The sequence below is a fragment of the Trachypithecus francoisi genome, unplaced genomic scaffold, assembly GCF_009764315.1.
Source record: "Trachypithecus francoisi isolate TF-2019V2 unplaced genomic scaffold, Tfra_2.0 Lachesis_group4, whole genome shotgun sequence".
NCBI lineage: Eukaryota > Metazoa > Chordata > Mammalia > Primates > Cercopithecidae > Trachypithecus > Trachypithecus francoisi.
Window position 1 is genome coordinate 112,695,358 of NW_022681469.1, and position 18,366 is coordinate 112,713,723.

The following is an 18,366-nucleotide window of genomic DNA, read 5'->3' on the forward strand; positions in this document are numbered from 1 at the left end:
GCTGTTGGCCGGGCGCGGTGGCTCAAGCCTGTAATCCCAGCACTTTGGGAGGCCGAGACGGGCGGATCACGAGGTCAGGAGATCGAGACCATCCTGGCTAACACGGTGAAACCCCGTCTCTACTAAAAATACAAAAACTAGCCGGGCGAGGTGGCGGGCGCCTGTAGTCCCAGCTACTCGGGAGGCTGAGGCAGGAGAATGGCATAAACCCGGGAGGCGGAGCTTGCAGTGAGCTGAGATCCGGCCACTGCACTCCAGTCCGGGCGACAGAGCGAGACTCCGCCTCAAAAAAAAAAAAAAAAAAAAAAAAAAAAGAATGCTGTTAGGGATATTTCTGAAACTGCCCAACAGCAGCCACATCTACATGCCACTCCTGTGTAGAAAACTTTTCAGGAGGCCGGGCACAGTGGCTCGCGCCTATAATTCCAGCACCTTGGGAGGCCAAGGGCAGATCGCTTGAGGTCAGGAGTTTGAGACCAGCCTGGCCAACATGGTGAAACCTTGTCTCTACGAAAAACAAATTAGCCGGGCATGGTGGTGCACACCTGTAATCCCAACATTTTGGGAGGCCAAGGCAGGTGAATCACCTGAGGTCAGGCGTTTGAGACCAGTCTGGCCAACATGGTGAAACCTCATCTCTACCAAAAATACAAAAATTAGCCGGGCGTGGTGGCATGTGCCTGTAATCTCAACTACTCGGGAGGCTGAGTCAGGAAAATCACTTGAACCCAGGAGGCAGAAGTTGCAGTGAGCCAAGAACGCACCACTGACATCCAGCCTTGGTGACAAAGCAAGATTGAGTCTCAAAAAAAAAAAAAAGGCCGGGTGCGGTGGCTCACACCCCTGTAATCCCAGCACTTTGTGAGGCCAAGCTGGGTGGATCACTTGAGTCCAGGAGTTCAAGACCAGCCCACCCAACATGGGGAAATCCCATCTCTACTAAAAATATAAAAACTAACCAGGCGTTCTGGCGCAAGCCTGTATTCCCAGCTACTTGGGAGGCTGAGGCAGGGAAAATTGCTTGAACCTGGGGGGCAGAGATTGCAGTGAGATGAGATCACGCTACCGTACTCCAGACTGGGCGACAGAGCGAGACTCTGCCTCAAAAAAAAGAGAGAAAGAAAAGGAAAGAAAGAACACCTTTCAGGAGTGGCCCAACTGCCCATAGCACAACATTTTAACGCCTGGACTTAGCACTGTCTGACCTAATAACCTCTCCAAACACCCCCTCTGTCACGTTCCCACCATGCTGAAACCTTTTTTTTTTTTTTTTGTCACTGCTCCCTCTGGGCTCTGCATATGCTGTTCTTTTCTCCAACTCTTTTCCATCCTTCCACCTCCAGCCAGTTCACACTTCCACTTCTCAATTTACAATTTACTTCCTCTGGTACACTTTCCTTGACACTATCATTCCCCCAAGACTGGGTTAGAAACCCCTCCTCAAGGCCCCCACAGCACCCTGTGCTGATTTCTACGGCAGCGTGCTGGCATCTACTCCATAGCTGTTTTACTTGCTGCTCTCTACCATGTTCTTATTCACATCCTCTGACCTGGTATAGAGAAAGCTTTCCATACATGTGAAGAACAACTTAATGAGCAAAGTCTGGAAACAGAAAACTACTAGCGTTTGCTTTTAGCACCAGCTTGTGCTGAGTGATTTACATACAGTATCTCATTTGACCCTTAAAAAACTCTGGAGTAGAAATGGCCTTTAAAGGCCGGGCGCGGTGGCTCAAGCCTGTAATCCCAGCACTTTGGGAGGCCGAGACGGGCGGATCACGAGGTCGGGAGATCGAGACCATCGTGGCTAACATGGTGAAACCCCATCTCTACTAAAAAATACAAAAAACTAGCTGGGCGGCCGGGTGCGGTGGCTTAAGCCTGTAATCCCAGCACTTTGGGAGGCCGAGACGGGCGGATCACGAGGTTAGGAGATCGAGACCATTCTGGCTAACACGGTGAAACCCCGTCTCTGCCAAAAAATACAAAAAAACACTAGCAGGGCGAGGTGGCGGGCGCCTGTAGTCGCAGCTACTCCGGAGGCTGAGGCAGGAGAATGGCGTAAACCCAGGAGGCGGAGCTTGCAGTAAGCTGAGATCCGGCCACTGCACTCCAGCCCAGGAGACAGAGCGAGACTCCATCTCAAAAAAAAAAAAAAGATTTGGCCTTTAAAATTTTTTTTTTTTTTTGAGACGGAGTCTCGCTCTGTCGCCCAGGCTGGAGTGCAGTGGCCGGATCTCAGCTCACTGCAAGCTCCGCCTCCCGCGTTTACGCCATTCTCCTGCCTCAGCCTCCCGAGTAGCTGGGACTACAGGCGCCCACCACCACGCCCGGCTAGTTTTTTGTATTTTTTTTTTTTTTTTAGTAGAGACGGGGTTTCACTGTGTTAGCCAGGATGGTCTCGATCTCCTGACCTCGTGATCCGCCCGTCTCGGCCTCCCAAAGTGCTGGGATTACAGGCTTGAGCCACTGCGCCCGGCCTAAAATTTGTTTTTAAAAAATATTGAGGCTGGGCACAGTGCCTCACACCTGTAATACCGGCACTTTGGGAGGACAAGGCAGGTGGATCACGAGGTCAGGAGATTGAGACCATCCTGACCAACATGCTGAAACCCTGTATCTACTAAAAATACAAAAATTAGCTGGGCATGATGGCGCGTGTCTGTAGTCCCAGCTACTTGGGAGGCTGAAGCAGGAGAATCACTTGAACCTGGGAGGCGGAGGCTGCAGTGAGCTGAGATCGCGTCACTGCACTCCAGCCTGGTGACAGAGCGAGACTCTGTCTTTAAGAAAAAAAAAAAAAAAAAGGTATTGTGAAAGTACAAAAAAGTATTACCCATGCTATGAAGTATGGATAATAAAATACCCATGTACTTTCCACACTGGCTGCTCACAATAACTTTCTGGGGTTTTTCTTTTTTGTAGAGACAGGGTCTCACTATGTTGCCCCAGGCTGGTCTTGAACTCCTAGCCTCAAATGATCTTCCTGCCTCTGCCTCCCAAAATGCTAGAATTACAGGCATGAGCCACAGAGCCTGGCCAAATTTGTTTTTTAAAAGCATCAATTTTGTTGTTTGTAATTTGTTTGTTTTGTTTTGTTTTGAGACAAAGTCTACCTCTGTCACCCAGCCTGGTATGCAATGGTGCCGTCATGGCTCACTGCAACCTTTTCCACCTCCTGGGTTCAAGTAATTCTCCTGCCTCAGCCTCCCAAGTAGCTGGGACTACAGGTGCGTGCCACCACACCCAGCTAATTTTTGTATTTTTAGTGGAGCTGGGTTTCACTATGTTGGCCAGGCTGGTGCAATTTTTAATTAGGGTAAGATTATTACTAGGGTAAGATTATCACCAAAAAAAAAAAAAAAACTTAAAGTTTCTGAACTCAAGTAGAAATAGAATAGATGTTTGTCAATTTCAACGAACTAAGAAAAAAACTGAATTGAAATTTTAAATCAATAAAAGGTAGCTGACCCTCAATCAGGAAGAAAGCCTGAGCCTTATCCTCCAAATACAGTTTACATTTTTCCTCATCTAACAGTTAAAAGAAATTATGAAACAGTGTGGAGACAGAAGAAAAAAATGCAGGAAGAAAAGAAAGAAGAGGCCAGGCATGGTGGCTCAGGCCTGTAATCCCAGCACTTTGGGAGGCCAAGGCGGGCAGATTACCTGAGGTCGGGAATTCAAGACCAGCCTGACCAAAGTGGAGAAACCCCGTCTCTACTAAAAATACAAAATTAGCCAGGGGTGGTGGCGCTGCCTGTAATCCCAGCTACTCAGGAGGCTGAGGTGGGAGAATCGCCTGAACCCAGGAGGCAGAGGTTGCGGTAAGCAGAGATCGTGCAACTGCACTCCAGCCTGGGCAACAAGAGCAAAACTCCATCTCAAAAAAAAAAAAAACGAAGAAGAAAGCCCAAATAGAGTTATAAGAAATATAAGAGCCGGGCGCGGTGGCTCAAGCCTGTAATCCCAGCACTTTGGGAGGCCGAGACGGGCGGATCACGAGGTCAGGAGATCGAGACCATCCTGGCTAATATGGTGAAACCCCGTCTCTACTAAAAAATACAAAAAAACTAGCCGGGCGACGAGGCGGGCGCCTGTAGTCCCAGCTACTCGGGAGGCTGAGACAGGAGAATGGCGTGAACCCGGGAGGCGGAGCTTGCAGTGAGCTGAGAGCCGGCCACTGCACTCCAGCCTGGGTGGCAGAGCAAGACTCCGTCTCAAAAAAAAAAAAAAAAAAAGAAATATAAGAAAAGGTTAATCCAGCCTTATTTACAGTAACACTAAACAGCAGCAAAAACCTTGATTTTCAGGGGATAAACATACCTTCAGAACAATCACTAACAAATGACCAAATGAAACCATTTTACTTGCTCCAATTACCTTTTAGAAGGGACAAAAGCTTCTTAAATGAAAAAAATTTAAGGAAAGCACAATTCAAGTCATCGTTAACCATACAGCATTGTAACTGTGGAAAAACAAACCAAAACTACCCATTCGTCTTCATTTGTATCTTCGGCCAATGAAGTCTTGACCTAAAACCACCAGGCATCAAACTAAACTCCATCTGCTACACACATAACCTTTCTTGAAGCTAAACAATGTTATGTAGGACTTAAGATTCATATGCTTATGTGTTCTTCACTTTCAGTAAAGCTTCTAAATATTACTGTTAAAAATATCAAGACTTTTAAGCAACATCTTCTGATGATATACAAAAGTTACAAGAGCATTAAAAACAACAACCACCACCACCTACAGGTGGGGCATGGTGGCCCAAGCCTGTAATCCTAACACTTTGGGAGGCCAAGGCAGGAGGATGGCTTGAGCCCAAGAGTTCCAGACCAGCCTGGGCAACAGTGTGTCCCTGTCTCTTTAAGAAAAATAAAATAAAATAAAATAAAATAAAATAAGCTGGGTGTGGTGGCGTGTGCCTGTAGTCCTACCTACTTGGGAGGCTGAGCTGGGAGGACTGCTGGAGCTACAATTGTGCCACTGCACTCCAGCCTAGGCAGCAGAGGGAGATCTTGTCTCAAAAAAACAACACGAACATGAATCGAGGTTGGATCTGTGTGGAGGAATGAGACTTCACAAGTGTTTCCTTTGCTTTAAATACTAGTCTTTTACTCAAAGCCTTAAAATTCCCAGTCTCTTACATGGTATGTCTCCCTTGTTATCAAACGCTAGAACGCATTATTCTTTTTTCATTTGTAAAAAGTTACACCAGTTACACACTGTGGCACTCTACATACATTGAGATAATAATGTCAACACACTTAAAAAGAAACTGTTACACTCTGCTTCTTCGTAAACAATGTAATCCACGTTCTTGTAGCATTTCCGTTATAAGAGAAAACACACACGCTTTAAAAAGCCAAAACCTTGACCTTAATTATACTTAAGTAAACAAAACAACTGGCCTTAAACTTTACAAACCAAATACTTACTGTAGACTTGATTCAAAGATACAGAAAAGAAAGTGAAACTGATCCTAATTTAAAGCAAATAAGTGAAACTGATCATTCATATCCCCTAGGCAATTTGAATGAGTAACACAGTAAAAAGAATTAGGTTTAAAATTTACAACTCTTCAAAACGTTTCCAGAGGCCACCAAAATGAGAACCTAGGATTCTGTGGTTACCTTGAAAAGGAGGCGTTAACTAGTTTCTCAAACAGTTTTGCTGTAAGGGTATTGATTTTACATAACCAACATGTTTTCTCATAAACAATTGACCCCACGGCCTCCTAAGAGTCATTCAACAAAAGTCATCTCCACTGCATGCATGTTAGAGGGGTTAAAGTCCTAGATGGGAAAACCTGTCCCGTCCAATCTTCATTTCCAACATCTGCAACGGATCCCCTGTCCCAGGTAAGTAGGCTCTTTCTGCCTCGAAGATAAAAAAGGCTAGGCAGCCACACATGCTTTTGGGGACGCGCCGCCCGGCTTCTCCTCTCCCTTCGGGGTGGCCGCTCCGCCCGGCGTGGGCACCTCGGACTCTCCGCGGAGCAACCAGGTGGCCAGACCCGGGGAGGGGGCGCCCAAGGTGGGAAAAGTTTGTCTCTATTAGGGATGCAGTGGGGGCGGGGAGGCCGGCCCGGGGCTCTGAGGGGGCTCCGGAGCTGGAGGTGGCAGCCACGCGGGGGGCGGCGGGCGGGCCGGGGACGCCCGGCTTCGCGGTCAGCGGCCAGCACACGCCCACCCCGGCCGCCCCGAACCTCCCGCCTGCCTGCCCGGCCCCCGGGCCGAGGGGGCGGGCTGGGGCCGGGTGGGGGTGGGAGCGCAGTGTCCATGGCAACCGGGGGGCCCAGCCTCCCCGCGCAGCCCGGCTACCCCGGCGCCCGCCCGCCGCGGCCGCCGCCCCCTCCCCAGAGGCCTGGCCCGGGCGGGCGGTGGCGCCGCAGCCCCCAGCGCGGCGGGGTCCCAGGCGGCCCGCGGCTGTGGAGGGGAAGGCGGGCGAGGGGCCGCGCCAGCCCCCGGCGGGCCGCGCCGGCTGAGGGGCGGCCGGGCCAGCGGCTGCCCAGGCGAGCGGGGCGCTGCGCGGGCCCCATGCTGGCCTGCGGCGGGCGGGAAGGAGGCGGGAGCTTACCTGACCCGGCTCGGCGCTCGCTCCATCCCCCTCGGCCGCCGCCGCCGCCGCCGCCGCCGCCGCACACAGCCCAGCCGCCCGGCGGGGGACAATGACGTGCCTCCATCCGGGCACCGCCGCCGCCGCCTCCGGGTCAGCGCCGCGCCCGCCGCGCCCCTCCGGGCCGCCAGGGGGCGCGCCAGGGCCGCGCCGGAACGCGCCGCCGCCCAGAGGCCGTCGCACAAGAAGCGCGGCGCGCAGCTAAAGGCGCGGCGAGTGTGGGAGGGGCCGTCGCCCAAGAGCCGTGGGTGAAGGCCAGCGTAGCGCGTCACCAGAGCGCCAGTCGGGCCGGCGGAGGGAGCGTGCTGATTGGCTGGGCTGGCCGCGCGTCTGCGCTCCGGCAAAAGGGCTTCTTCCGCCCTCTGTTACCCTGAGCAGAGCCAGACGGTGCGCGACCGGTTGAGGGCCCCGGGTCTGCGCCTAGTACTGCGCTTGACCCCAGACGCGTTTCCAGAAGCTGGGCATCTAGGGGCGCAGGAGTCTGGGATCCCCGTCCCCGGAAGACGGACCCGGCTCCGAGAAAGACTACGCTTCGTGGGCTTAGCCGTCTGCAACTACCTTGCGCCGTCCTTGGCCTAGCGGACCCAGACTTTATTTTTTGTTTCTTAGAAACAGGGTCTGGGCCGGGCGCGGTGGCTCACGCCGTAATCCCAGCTCTCTGGGAGGCCGAGGCGGGCGGATCACGAGGTCAGGGGTTCGAGACCAGCCTGGCCAGCATGGTGAAACCCTGTCTCTACTAAAAATACAAAAAATTAGCCGGGCGCGGTGGTGCGCGCCTGTAGTCCCAGCTACTCGGGAAACTGAGGCGGGAGAATTGCTTGAACCCGGGAAGTGGAGGTTGCAGTGAGCCGAGATCGCGCCTCTGCACTACAGCCCTCCAGCCTGGGCGACTAGAGCGAGACTGTCTCAAAAAAGAAAAGAAAAGAAACAGCGTCTGTCGCCCAGGCTGGAGTGCAATTTCAGGACCTAGCTCATTGCAGCCGCCACCTCCCGGGCTCAGGTGATGCTCCTGTTTTAGCCTCCCTAGCAGCTGGGACTACAGACGCGCGCCACCACGCCCACTTAATTTTAGGGTTTTTGTTTGTTTTTGGTTTGGGGTTTTGTTTCATAGGGACAGAGGTCTTAACGGTTGCCCGGGCAGGTCTAAAATTCCTGTACTCAAGCAGCCCTCCCTCCGTGGCCTCCCAGAGTGTTGGGATTACAGGCGTGAGCTGCTTCAGCCGACTAATTTTTTTTTTTTTTTTTTTGAGATGGAGTCTCGCTCTGTCGCCCGGGCCGGAGTGCAGTGGCCGGTTCTCAGCTCACTGCAAGCTCCGCCTCCCGGGTTTACGCCATTCTCCTGCCTCAGCCTCCCGAGTAGCTGGGGCTACAGGCGCCCGCCACCTCGCCCGGCTAGTTTTTATTTTTTTTTGTATTTTTTAGTAGAGACGGGGTTTCACCGTGTTAGCCAGGATGGTCTCGATCTCCTGACCTCGTGATCCGCCCGTCTCGGCCTCCCAAAGTGCTGGGATTACAGGCTTGAGCCACCGCGCCCGGCCCAGCCGACTAATTTTTTAGAAATTTTTTTTTGTAGAGGGCCGGGCGCGGTGGCTCAAGCCTGTAATCCCAGCACTTTGGGAGGCCGAGACGGGCGGATCACGAGGTCAGGAGATCGAGACCATCCTGGCTAATACGGTGAAACCCTGTCTCTACTTAAAAATACAAAAAACTAGCCGGGCGGCGAGGCGGGCGCCTGTAGTCCCAGCTACTTGGGAGGCTGAGGCAGGAGAATGGCGTAAACCCGGGAGGCGGAGCTTGCAGTGAGCTGAGATCCGGCCACTGCACTCCAGCCTGGGTGGCAGAGCAAGACTCCGTCTCAAAAAAAAAAAAAAGAATTTTTTTGTAGAAACGGGTTTTGCTATGTTACCCATGCTGGTTTCCAGCTTCTGATATCAAGCGATTCTCCCACCTCAGCCTCCCAAAGCGCTGGGATTACAGTCGGGAGCCATCTGCCCAAGACCTGAGGCAGCCTTCAAGTACCCCTGACCCCACCTGTGCTCCATTGTCCATCAGACTCACACACTGAGTTACAGAAAGGGATTTTCTTTTTCTTTTTTTCTTTTTTTGAGACGGAGTTTGTTCTTGTGGCCCCAGGCTGGAGTGCAATGGCTCAATCTTGGCTAACTGCAACCTCTGCCTCCCAGTTTCAAGCGTGTCTCCTGCCTCAGCCTCCCAAGTACCTGGGATTACAGATATCCGCCACTAAATTTTTTGTATGTAGTAGAGACAGAGTTTCACCATGTTGATCAGGCTGGTCTCGAACACCTCACCTCAGGTGGGGAATTTTTAAACCTGGCTCCGAAAGGGATAGACCCCTGTTCACCCCGTCCAGATTTTACCTCAAATTCTAGCATTGTACAGGCTTAGGAGACAACTGGACCAGCTCTTGCTCCCGAGTGCCAGATCCATACTTCCAATCATTTATTGGCTGTCTCCACCTCACGGCCTAACAGAGCTAGTTCATCTCTGCATCTCTCCTCCACCATGACCCTGCTCCTCCCTGCATTGATTAAGTACCTGGTACTCTCCTATGCTCACCAGACCTTTTCTCTCTGTCTCTTTCCCTCCCCTCCTGATCTAACCCTTTACACCAACTCATGTTTACCTGGCCTCCCCAGGGGCTGCTGTTCTGACCCTCCCTGAGTCAGCCTTTCTTGGCTCAACAATTCCATCGCAACAGCCTCTTCTCTGTTGCTGCACTCCCTTCCCATCCTACTGTGGCTTGGGTGGTCTTCCAAACAACGCCAGATCACTTGACTCCCCTGAGCATTCTATGGCTCACAGCAAAGTCTAAATTCCTTAGCTTGGCGTCAGAAACTCCAAGTTCCCTTTTTTATGTGTTTCAACCATAACACTCCTCAATTCCAGTACCTTGCCCCACCCCACTACTACATCGGCTTGTAGAAAGCCCACCCATGCTGCCTTTTCCGTGCAGCCCACAGTGTGTCCCCATAGGCACAGTCCACCACGCCTAGCTAATCTTTATTTTTTTAGAGACAGGCTCTCACAATGTTGCCCAGGTTGGTTTTGAACCCCTGGCCTCAAGGGATCCTTCTGCTTGGACCTCCCAAAGTGCTGGGATTACAGGCATGAGCCACCACACCAGCCCGGCTTCATTTTCCATGTCACGCTGTTGACAAATGGGCCCCTCCAGGCTGCCCCTTAAATCTTAGTAGAGGCTGGGCATGGTGGCTCACGCCTGTAATCCCAGCACTTTGGGAGGCCGAGGCGGGCAGATCACAAGATCAGGAGTTCAAGACCAGCCTGGCCAACATGCTGAAACTCCGTCTCTACTAAAAATACAAAAATCAGTTGGGTGTGGTGGCAGGCACCTGTAATCCCAGCTACAGGGAGGCTGAGGCAGGAGAATTGCTTGAACCTGGGAGACACTGCAAGATTGTGACGCTGCCCTCCAGCCTGGGCAACAGAGCAAGACTCCGTCTGTCTCCAAAAAAAAAAAAAAAAAAAAAAAGACAACTTAGGAGACTACCTGAGCAACTTAAATAGAAAAGGATTTTTTTTTTTTTTTAATTAAGGTGGAGTGTCACCCTGTCTCCCAGGCTGGAGTGCAGTGGAACAATCCCTGCTCACTGCAAACTCCACCTCCTGGGTTCAAACAATCAAACTATTCTTCTGCCTCAGGGACTACAAGCGCACACCACTATACCCAGCTAATTTTTTTGTTTTGTTTTTTAGTTTTAGTAGAGATGGGGTTTCACCATGTTGGCCAGGCTAGTCTCGAACTCCTGGCCTCAAGTGATCTGCCCACCTCAGCTTCCCAAAGTGCTGGGATTGCAGGCGTGAGCCACTGCTCCCAGCCAGAAAAGGAATTCTTTTTAAATCATCTCTTGGCGTTATCTACCCAGAACAGGCTCTAAAGTTGGAGGGGGATGGGGGGTTACACCTCCCCACTCTACCTTGCCCCATGCCATCAAAGCAAACATAGAGACCCTTTTCCTCTAAGGAACTAGCACCACTTACTCTAGCAAACCGGCAACGTTAATGGAGAAGTCACAAAGCATTTGAAGACATTCCTGCCTACAAACAGGTGGGGCCTTGGCTGAGATGATAAACTGGTCCCAAAACCACCTTGGCTGAGATGATAAACTGGCCCCAAAACCTTGTTTTGCAGATCAGAGTATAATCCAGAGTGAATGCTGCCTGGAGAATTCCCTTTTCCTCTGTTGTTATAAGCTGTGTGACCCACAGAAATTAGCCTGTTTCCTTTACCAAAGTGGTTTTTATGCAAGATGCAAACTGATTCCAAGTGCCCCACCCCCAAGTCCAGAGGATCACAGGATCATGGAACAATAGGTGTCAAAGAGGGGTGAATTTTCTTTTCTGAGGACCTCCAGATTTAGGGAGCCCCTAGTACGCACTGTTAATGCCCCACCCAGGTCCTCCTTACTGGTGGATGCTCCCATCCCTTCCCCACTGCTGTGGTGTTCACTGCTACTTATAACTCACAGCTGCCTCTTCTCCTGAGGCTGTTCTTAGCGGAAGGGGAGACTCATCTCCAACTGAGACAATATTGTTGCCCCACTCCTTTCACTGCCCTTTCCTTTCATTACCTTCCTCCCTAGAGCGCTCCCCTCAAGGCCAAATTGCACCTAAATCATGTGCAACTAAATTCTGTCTCAAGCCCCACTTCTAGATATCCTGGTTTAAGACAGTGGGTACCAGCCAGGCTCAGTGGCACCCACCTATAGTCCCAGCCCTTTGGGAGGCAAAGGCGGGCAGATCACTTGAGATCAGGAGATCGAGACCATCCTGGCTAACACGGTGAAACCCCGTCTCTACTAAAAAATACAAAAAAACTAGCCAGGCGAGATGGCGAGCACCTGTAGTCCAAGCTACTTGGGAGGCTGAGGCAGGAGAATGGCATGAACCCGGGGGGCGGAGCTTGCAGTGAGCTGAGATCCGGCCACTGCACTCCAGCCTGGGCGACAGAGCAAGACTCCGTCTCAAAAAAAAAAAAAAAAAATACAAAAATTAGCCGAGCATGGTAGCACGTGCCTATTATCCCAGCTACTTGGGAGGCTGAGGCAGACGAATTGCTGGAACCTGGAGGTGGGCTTGCGCCATTGCACTACAGCCTGGGGCAACACAGCAAGACTCCCGTCTCAAAAAAAAAAAAAAAAAAGACAGTGGATACCAAGAATGATCCCTAAGAAACAGAGTATAAAAATGTACTCTGTGCCGGGCACAGTGACTCCTGCCTATAATCCCAGCACTTTGAGAGGCCGAGATGAGCAGATAACCTGAGGTCAGGAGTTTGAGACCAGCCTGGTCAATATGGTGAAACCCAGTCTCTACTAAAAATACAAAAATTAGCCAGGTATGGTCGCAGGTGTCTGTAATCCCAGCTACTCGGGAGGCTGAGGCAAGGGAATCGCTTGAACCCAGGAGGCGGAAGTTGCAATGAGCTGAGACCATGCCATTGCACTCCAGCCTGGGCAACAAGAGCGAAACTCAGTATTGAAAAAAAAAAAAAAATCTCCAGGCAATGGATGAGACACTAACATCTGGGCAGCAGTATCAGGCTCCCATCTCGGAAGACTATTAGGCTGGGTATGAGTAGAAGGGGATGTGTTGGCTTATTCAGTCTCTCTAGTTTTTGAGGATATAGGAGAAGTAGTCATTAGAACTGTGAAATTGGGCCAGGTGTGGTGACTCACACCTGTAATCCCAGCACTTTAGGAGGCTGAGGTCGGAGGATCACTTGAGGCCAGGAGTTCAAGACCAGCCTGGGCAACATAGTGAGCCCCACTGTCTACCAGTAATAATAATAATAATAAATAGACTTGTGAAACTTGGTAGTAACAGAGGTTTTTGGTTTTTTTTTTTTTTTTTTTTGTGAGAGAGTCTCATTCTGTCTCCCAGGCTGTACTGCAGTGGTGTGATCTTGGCTAACTGTAACCTCCACCTCCTGGGTTCAAGTGATTCTCCTGCCTCAGCCTACCAGGTAGCTGGGATTATAGGCACCCACCACAATGCCCAGATAATTTTTGTATTTTTAGTAGAGACAGGGTTCCACCATGTTGGCCAGGCTGGTCTTGAACTCCTGACCTCAAATGATCCACCTGCCTTGGCCTCCCAGAGTGCTGGGATTACAGGCATGAGCCACTGTGCCCAGATGGTAATAACAGATCCTTTAAAGAGGGAAAAATGGGCCAGGTGCGGTGGCTCACGCCTGTAACCTAACACTCTGGGAGGCCAAGGCAGGTGGATCACCTGAGGTCAGGAGTTGGAGACCAGCCTGCCCAACATGCTGAACCCTATCTCTACTAAAAATACAAAAATTGGCCACGCACGGTGGCTCACGCCTGTAATCCTAGCACTTTGGGAGCTGAAGGTGGGCAGATCACAAGGTCAGGAGATTGAGACCATCCTGGCTAACATGGTGAAACCCCATCTGTACTAAAAATAAAAAATTAGCCGGGCGTGGTGGCACGCACCTGTAGTCCCAGCTACTCAGGAGGCTGAGGCAAGACAATTGCTTGAACCCAGCAGGCGGAGGTTGCAGTGAGCCCAGATTGCGCCACTGCACTCCAGCCTGATGACAGAGCGAGACTCTGTCTTAAAAAAACAAAAAACAAACAAAAAAAATTAGCTGGGTGTCATGGCACACGCCTGTAATCCCAGCTATTTGGGAGGCTGAGGCAGGAGAATCTCTTGAACCTGGGAGGCAGAGGTTACAGTGAGCTAAGATCGTGCCACTGCACTCCAGCCTGGGCAACAGAGCGAGACTTGGTCTCAAAATAAATAAATAAAAATAAAATAAAAAAAGAAGGAACAATGGGGCTCCAGGCAATTAGTCACTAATATAAAGTGAGAAAGCCACAGAGAAGAGCCTCCTCAGCAATTTAGCGTCTATAATCAGAGGGCAGACAGTCCTGAAAACCAGGCCTGGGTCTTAACCTAAAAGGAGCAGAACATTAGAAAAGGTTGAATTGTCAGCTACAATCAGTCTCTAATACCAAAGTCAGGACTCTGATAAGAAAGGAGTGAGACACTGAGACTAAGGACAGGACTCTAATGTAGAACTTCAAGTTCCTTTGTTCAAGAATGGTACCACCAACCCGAAGACTATGCAGTCACCTTAAATGAGGCAGGTACCCTACAAGACAATGCATTCTTGGCAGGGCGTGGTGGCTCATGCCTGTAATCCCAGCACTCTTAGAGGCCGAGGCAGACAGATCACTTGAAGTCAGGAGTTCAAGACCAGCCTGGCCAACATGGTGACACCCCGTCTCTACTAAAAAATACAAAAATTAGGCCAGGAATTGGAGGCTGCAGTGAGCTATGATCATGCAACTGCACACTTCAGCCTGTGCTCTGTCTTCAGGCAGGAGAATCGTTTGAACCTGGGAGGCGGAGGTTGCAGTGAGCTGAGATCACAGCACAGCGCTCCAGCCTGGGCGACAGATAGAGTAAGACTCCGTCTCAAGAAAAAAAAAACAAGAAAACAATGCATTCTTTCTGTTCCTGTATCCCCCTGGCCACCAGATAAATCACCAAGATCAGGTCCCATCAGGCCTGCTAAGGGAGGAGTGGAATCATAAATTGAAGGAACTACAAGACCAGGCTAATATACACCAGCAGAAACTGAAAATAAGCCTGGGAATGGACACTAAGGGGCCTAGATCAAGGGCTGAGGGGTGGGGAGCAGGTAAGAGAGAGTTTACAGATATGTGGGTACGTGATCCTTTAATACAGATCTCATACTTTGTCAAGGGTGCTGGGTGGCAGGTTCTAATACAGCCTAGGACCCCAGGTATTTGACAACTGAAATAAGCTACATGGGCCGGGCGTGGTGACTCATGCCTGGAATCCCAACACTTGGGGAGGCCGAGGCAGGCGGATCACGAGGTCAGAAGATCAAGACCATCCCGGCCAACGTGGTGAAACCCGTCTCTACTAAAAATACAAAAATTAGCTGGGGGTGGTGGTGCGTGCCTGTAATCCCAGCTACTCGGGAGGCTGAGGCAGGAGAACCGCTTAAACCAGGGAATTGAATGTTGCAGTGAGGCAAGATCGTGCCACAGCACTTCAGCCTTGCAATAGAGTGAGACTCCGTCTGAAAAAAAAAGAAAGAAAGAAAAAAAAATAACCCACATATCTGGGTGCAGTGGCTCATGCTTATAATCACAACGCTTTGGGAGACTGAAGTGGGAGGATCGCTTGAGGCCAGGAACTGGAGGCTGCAGTGAGCTATGATCATGCAACTGCACACTTCAACCTGTACTCTGTCTTCAGGGCAACAGTGCATGAGCCTGTCTCCAAATAAAAAACATAGACCCACATGGACCAAAGTTTAGATGCCATGAATTCCATGGTAGATACGGTAGGAAGGGAGTGCTACTCTCAGGAAAGAGGACATGCTAAAATGTGTGCTACCAGCTGGTGACATTCCATCACAAGGCCTGGAAAACAGTGTTTTACCAGGAACATGGAGGGCAGAGGCAGCATCAGCTGTGTTGGAAAAGTGGTACCCCGAGGTGGCTGTCATCTATAAGCCAGGGCTAACAACAGCAGATGCTGTTACAGAACTGGGCTGTCTGGTAGCAAAAAGGATGATAGAAGCCCATCTCTACTAAACATAAAAAATCAGCCAGGCATGGTGGCATGTGCCTGTAGTCCCAGCTACTTGGGAAACTGAGGCAAGAGAATCACTTGAACCCAGGAGGCAGAGGTTGCAGTGAGCCAAGATCATGCCACGGCACTCCAGCATGGATGATGGAGGAAGATTCTGTCTTCAAAAAGAAAGAGAGAGAGAAACAGGAGGGAGGAGGGAGGGAGGGAAAGAAAGAAAGAGAGAAAGAAAGACAGGAGGGAGGGAGGGAAAGAAGAAAGAGAGAAAGAAAGACAGGAGGGAGGGATGGAAAGAAAGAAAGAAAAGAGAAGAGAAGAGAAAAAAGAGAAGAGAAAAGAAAAGAGAAAGAAAAACAATGAATGATGGCATCCTGGAGTGTCAGAGGCTGGGTAGCAGTGCTTACGCAGCAGAAGGTAGGCATGATTGCTATAGTGAGCAGCAAGCCAGAGTAGCAGATGGGAGGCACTGACTTGCAGGGATCCAAGGCAATGGCTAATAGAACACAGGGCAAGACAGGCTGTCAACAGAAGCACAATATATATCATTGTAAGCAGACAAGGAGGATCTCCAGGGATTATTGGAATTTAATCAACTTGTGCAATCAGCATGTTTTACAGCCGCCTGCTCTGCACCTGTTCTTCCCCAAACCTTGGAAGGAATGCAGTCACCTTATTAGTTTAAACCAGCTCCTGACAGACCCTGACAACGTACAGATGAATCTGAGTGAACTTTCTGCATGACCATGCTAAAGTATCCATCCCGGGAGAAGTTATAGCTTCATTCCCATCACATGCAGCCTATAGGCTGGCAGGATGACTCTGCACCATTGGGATCCCTCCTCTCCATGCAATGATGCACCCATCTCCCCTCTCCTCACCGCATAAAACCCTCTTGTCACTTCCCCTTGGGGAGACACTGCTTTGGAGAATACTCCCAGTGTCCTTACTGGCACCAAGTAATAAGTTGGTCTTGAACTTCCGGCCTCAAGTGATCCGCCCACCGCAGCCTCCCAAAGTGCTGGGATTACAGGCGTGAGCCATCACATCTGGCCAGATATACCTATATATCTATAAAAACCTGGTTGTGTAGAAGACTGAGGTTAACTATCTTAGTGGAAAAACACAAACACCTGCCCAGATTCCCCAACCTGAGCCAGCTCTCAATTCCAAAACATGCATCCAGGCTGGGCGACGTGGCTCAGACCCGGAATTCCAATGCTCGGGAAGCTGGGGCAGGAGGATCATTTGAGTCTAGGAATTCGAGACCAACCTGAGCACAGTAAGACTCTGTCTCTACAAAAAATAAATTTAAAAAAATAGCCAAGTGTGTTGGCACCTATGGTCCCAGTTACTCAGGAGACTGAGGCAGGAGGATTGCTTGAGCCTGGGAGGTTTAGGCTGCAGTGAGCTGTGACTGCATCACTGCACTGCAGCCTGGGTAACAGTGAGACCCTGTCTCAAAAACAAAAATCGAAATATCCATCCAGTAAAGGAGAAGCCAGACCCATGCAAGTGTACACAGTAGTGATTTTCCAAATCCTGCCCCAAAGAGACCTCTGGCCATGTTTTTTTGTTTTGTTTTGTTTTGTTTTTGTTTTTTTTTAAGACGGAGTCTTGCACTGTTGCCTGGGCTGGAGTACAGTGGCACAATCTTGGCTTATTGCAACCTCTGCCTCACAGGTTCAAGTGATTCTCCTGCCTCAGCTTCCCAAGTAGCTGGGATTACAAGTGCCTGCCACCACGCCCAGCTAATTTTTTGTATTTTTAGTAGAGATGGCGTTTCACCATGTTGGCCAGGCTGGCCTCAAACTCCTGACTTCGTGATCTGCCTGCCTCGACCTCCCAAAGTGCTGGGATTACAGGTGCGAGCCACCGCACCCGGCCCCTCTGATCATTTAGTTTACTCAGTAATTATATGCTGGGGAAAGGGACCTGCTCAGATATTTCCAAGCTTTTGCTTACAGAGTCCAAGTTAATGCAGATCTAAAGCACCCTCAGGGTTCCCTTATTGCTAAGGGATCGAGTGAACACCTTTGGTCCTGACCCACATCCCTCACTGGCTTCACTGAGCCCACAGTGGTCATTTCCCTGGTTCCCAAATGTGATACTTAAATAGTCATACTTAGCAATTTGTTCCTTGACTTGTAGTTGAAGAGCTATTGAGTGGAGAAAGCCAAGTGGGGCTGGCTGGCCACGGTGGCTCACATCTGTAATGCCACCACTTTGGGAGGCCCAGACGGGCAGATCCCTTGAAGTCAGGAGTTCAAGACCAGCCTGGCCAACATGGCAAAGCCCCATCTCTATTAAAAATACAAAAATTAGCCAGGTGTGGTGGTGCGCACCTGTAATCCCAGCTACTCAGGAGGCTGAGGCAGAAGAATCGCTTGAACCTGGGAGGCGGAGGTTGCAGTGAGCTGAGATCATGCCACTGCACTCCAGCCTGGGCAACAAAAATTAAAAAAAAATAAAAATAATTTTAAAAAGCCAAGTGGAACAAGTGGAAGCCCTGAAACTGCCCTCTCTGGCCAAAAGAGTAACTTGGTGGGGCTGAGGGTGGGGGTTAATGGGAGAAAATGGCAGAGAATAGTGCCATGCTCAGAGTGGGTAAAGGATGCAGAGCTGGTGTCTCCATCATATGCTCATTTAATTTACCAGTCTGACCCCTGCAGAAACTGGATGACCCATAGATGACAATGAACTACTGCAAACGTAATCCTCAAGGACTCATCTAGCACCAGCTTAATTCCACCGCTACCCACTCCATCCTTTGGAGTTCTTCTACATCCACAACAGAGTGGAGTTGTGTTTAGAATCTCTCAGGCTGGGCTCAGTGGCTCATGCCTGTAATCCCAGCACTTTAGGAGGCTGAGGAGGGAGGATCGCTTAAGGCTAAGAGTTCAAGACCAGCCTGGGCAATATAGGGAGACCCTGACTGTACAAAAAATAAAAAATTAGCCAGGTGAGCTGGTGCGTGCCTGTAGTCCCAGCTACTCAGGAAGCTGAGGTGGGAGGATCGCTTGAGCCTAGGAGGTCAAGGCTGCAGTGAGCTATGATGGCACTATGGCACTCCAGCCTGGGTGACAAAGCAAGACCCTGTCTTAAAAACAA

The 18,366-nt window shown here is 50.4% G+C and overlaps 1 protein-coding gene and 1 long non-coding RNA gene across 6 annotated transcripts in view; one reads left to right on the forward strand and one right to left on the reverse strand.

Moving 5' to 3' along the window:
• USP42 (ubiquitin specific peptidase 42) overlaps positions 1-18,366 on the reverse strand; it is a 72,844-nt gene that overhangs the window by 53,390 nt on the left and 1,088 nt on the right. For 2 of the 5 annotated variants that reach the window (XM_033194888.1, XM_033194885.1), the window contains exon 1: positions 6,586-6,760. The exons of 1 other annotated variant lie outside the window; for it this stretch is intronic. The gene's annotated coding sequence lies outside the window, so the exon portion shown is untranslated. Of the gene's footprint in view, positions 1-5,639; positions 6,010-6,585; positions 6,761-18,366 lie in introns of those variants that run through there. 2 more of the 5 variants (XM_033194889.1, XM_033194886.1) reach the window with 2 other exon arrangements.
• On the forward strand, positions 5,928-16,577 carry LOC117073684. The gene is made up of 3 exons (XR_004433317.1): positions 5,928-6,042; positions 14,012-14,335; positions 15,865-16,577. It is a non-coding gene; the product is annotated as an uncharacterized LOC117073684 (long non-coding RNA).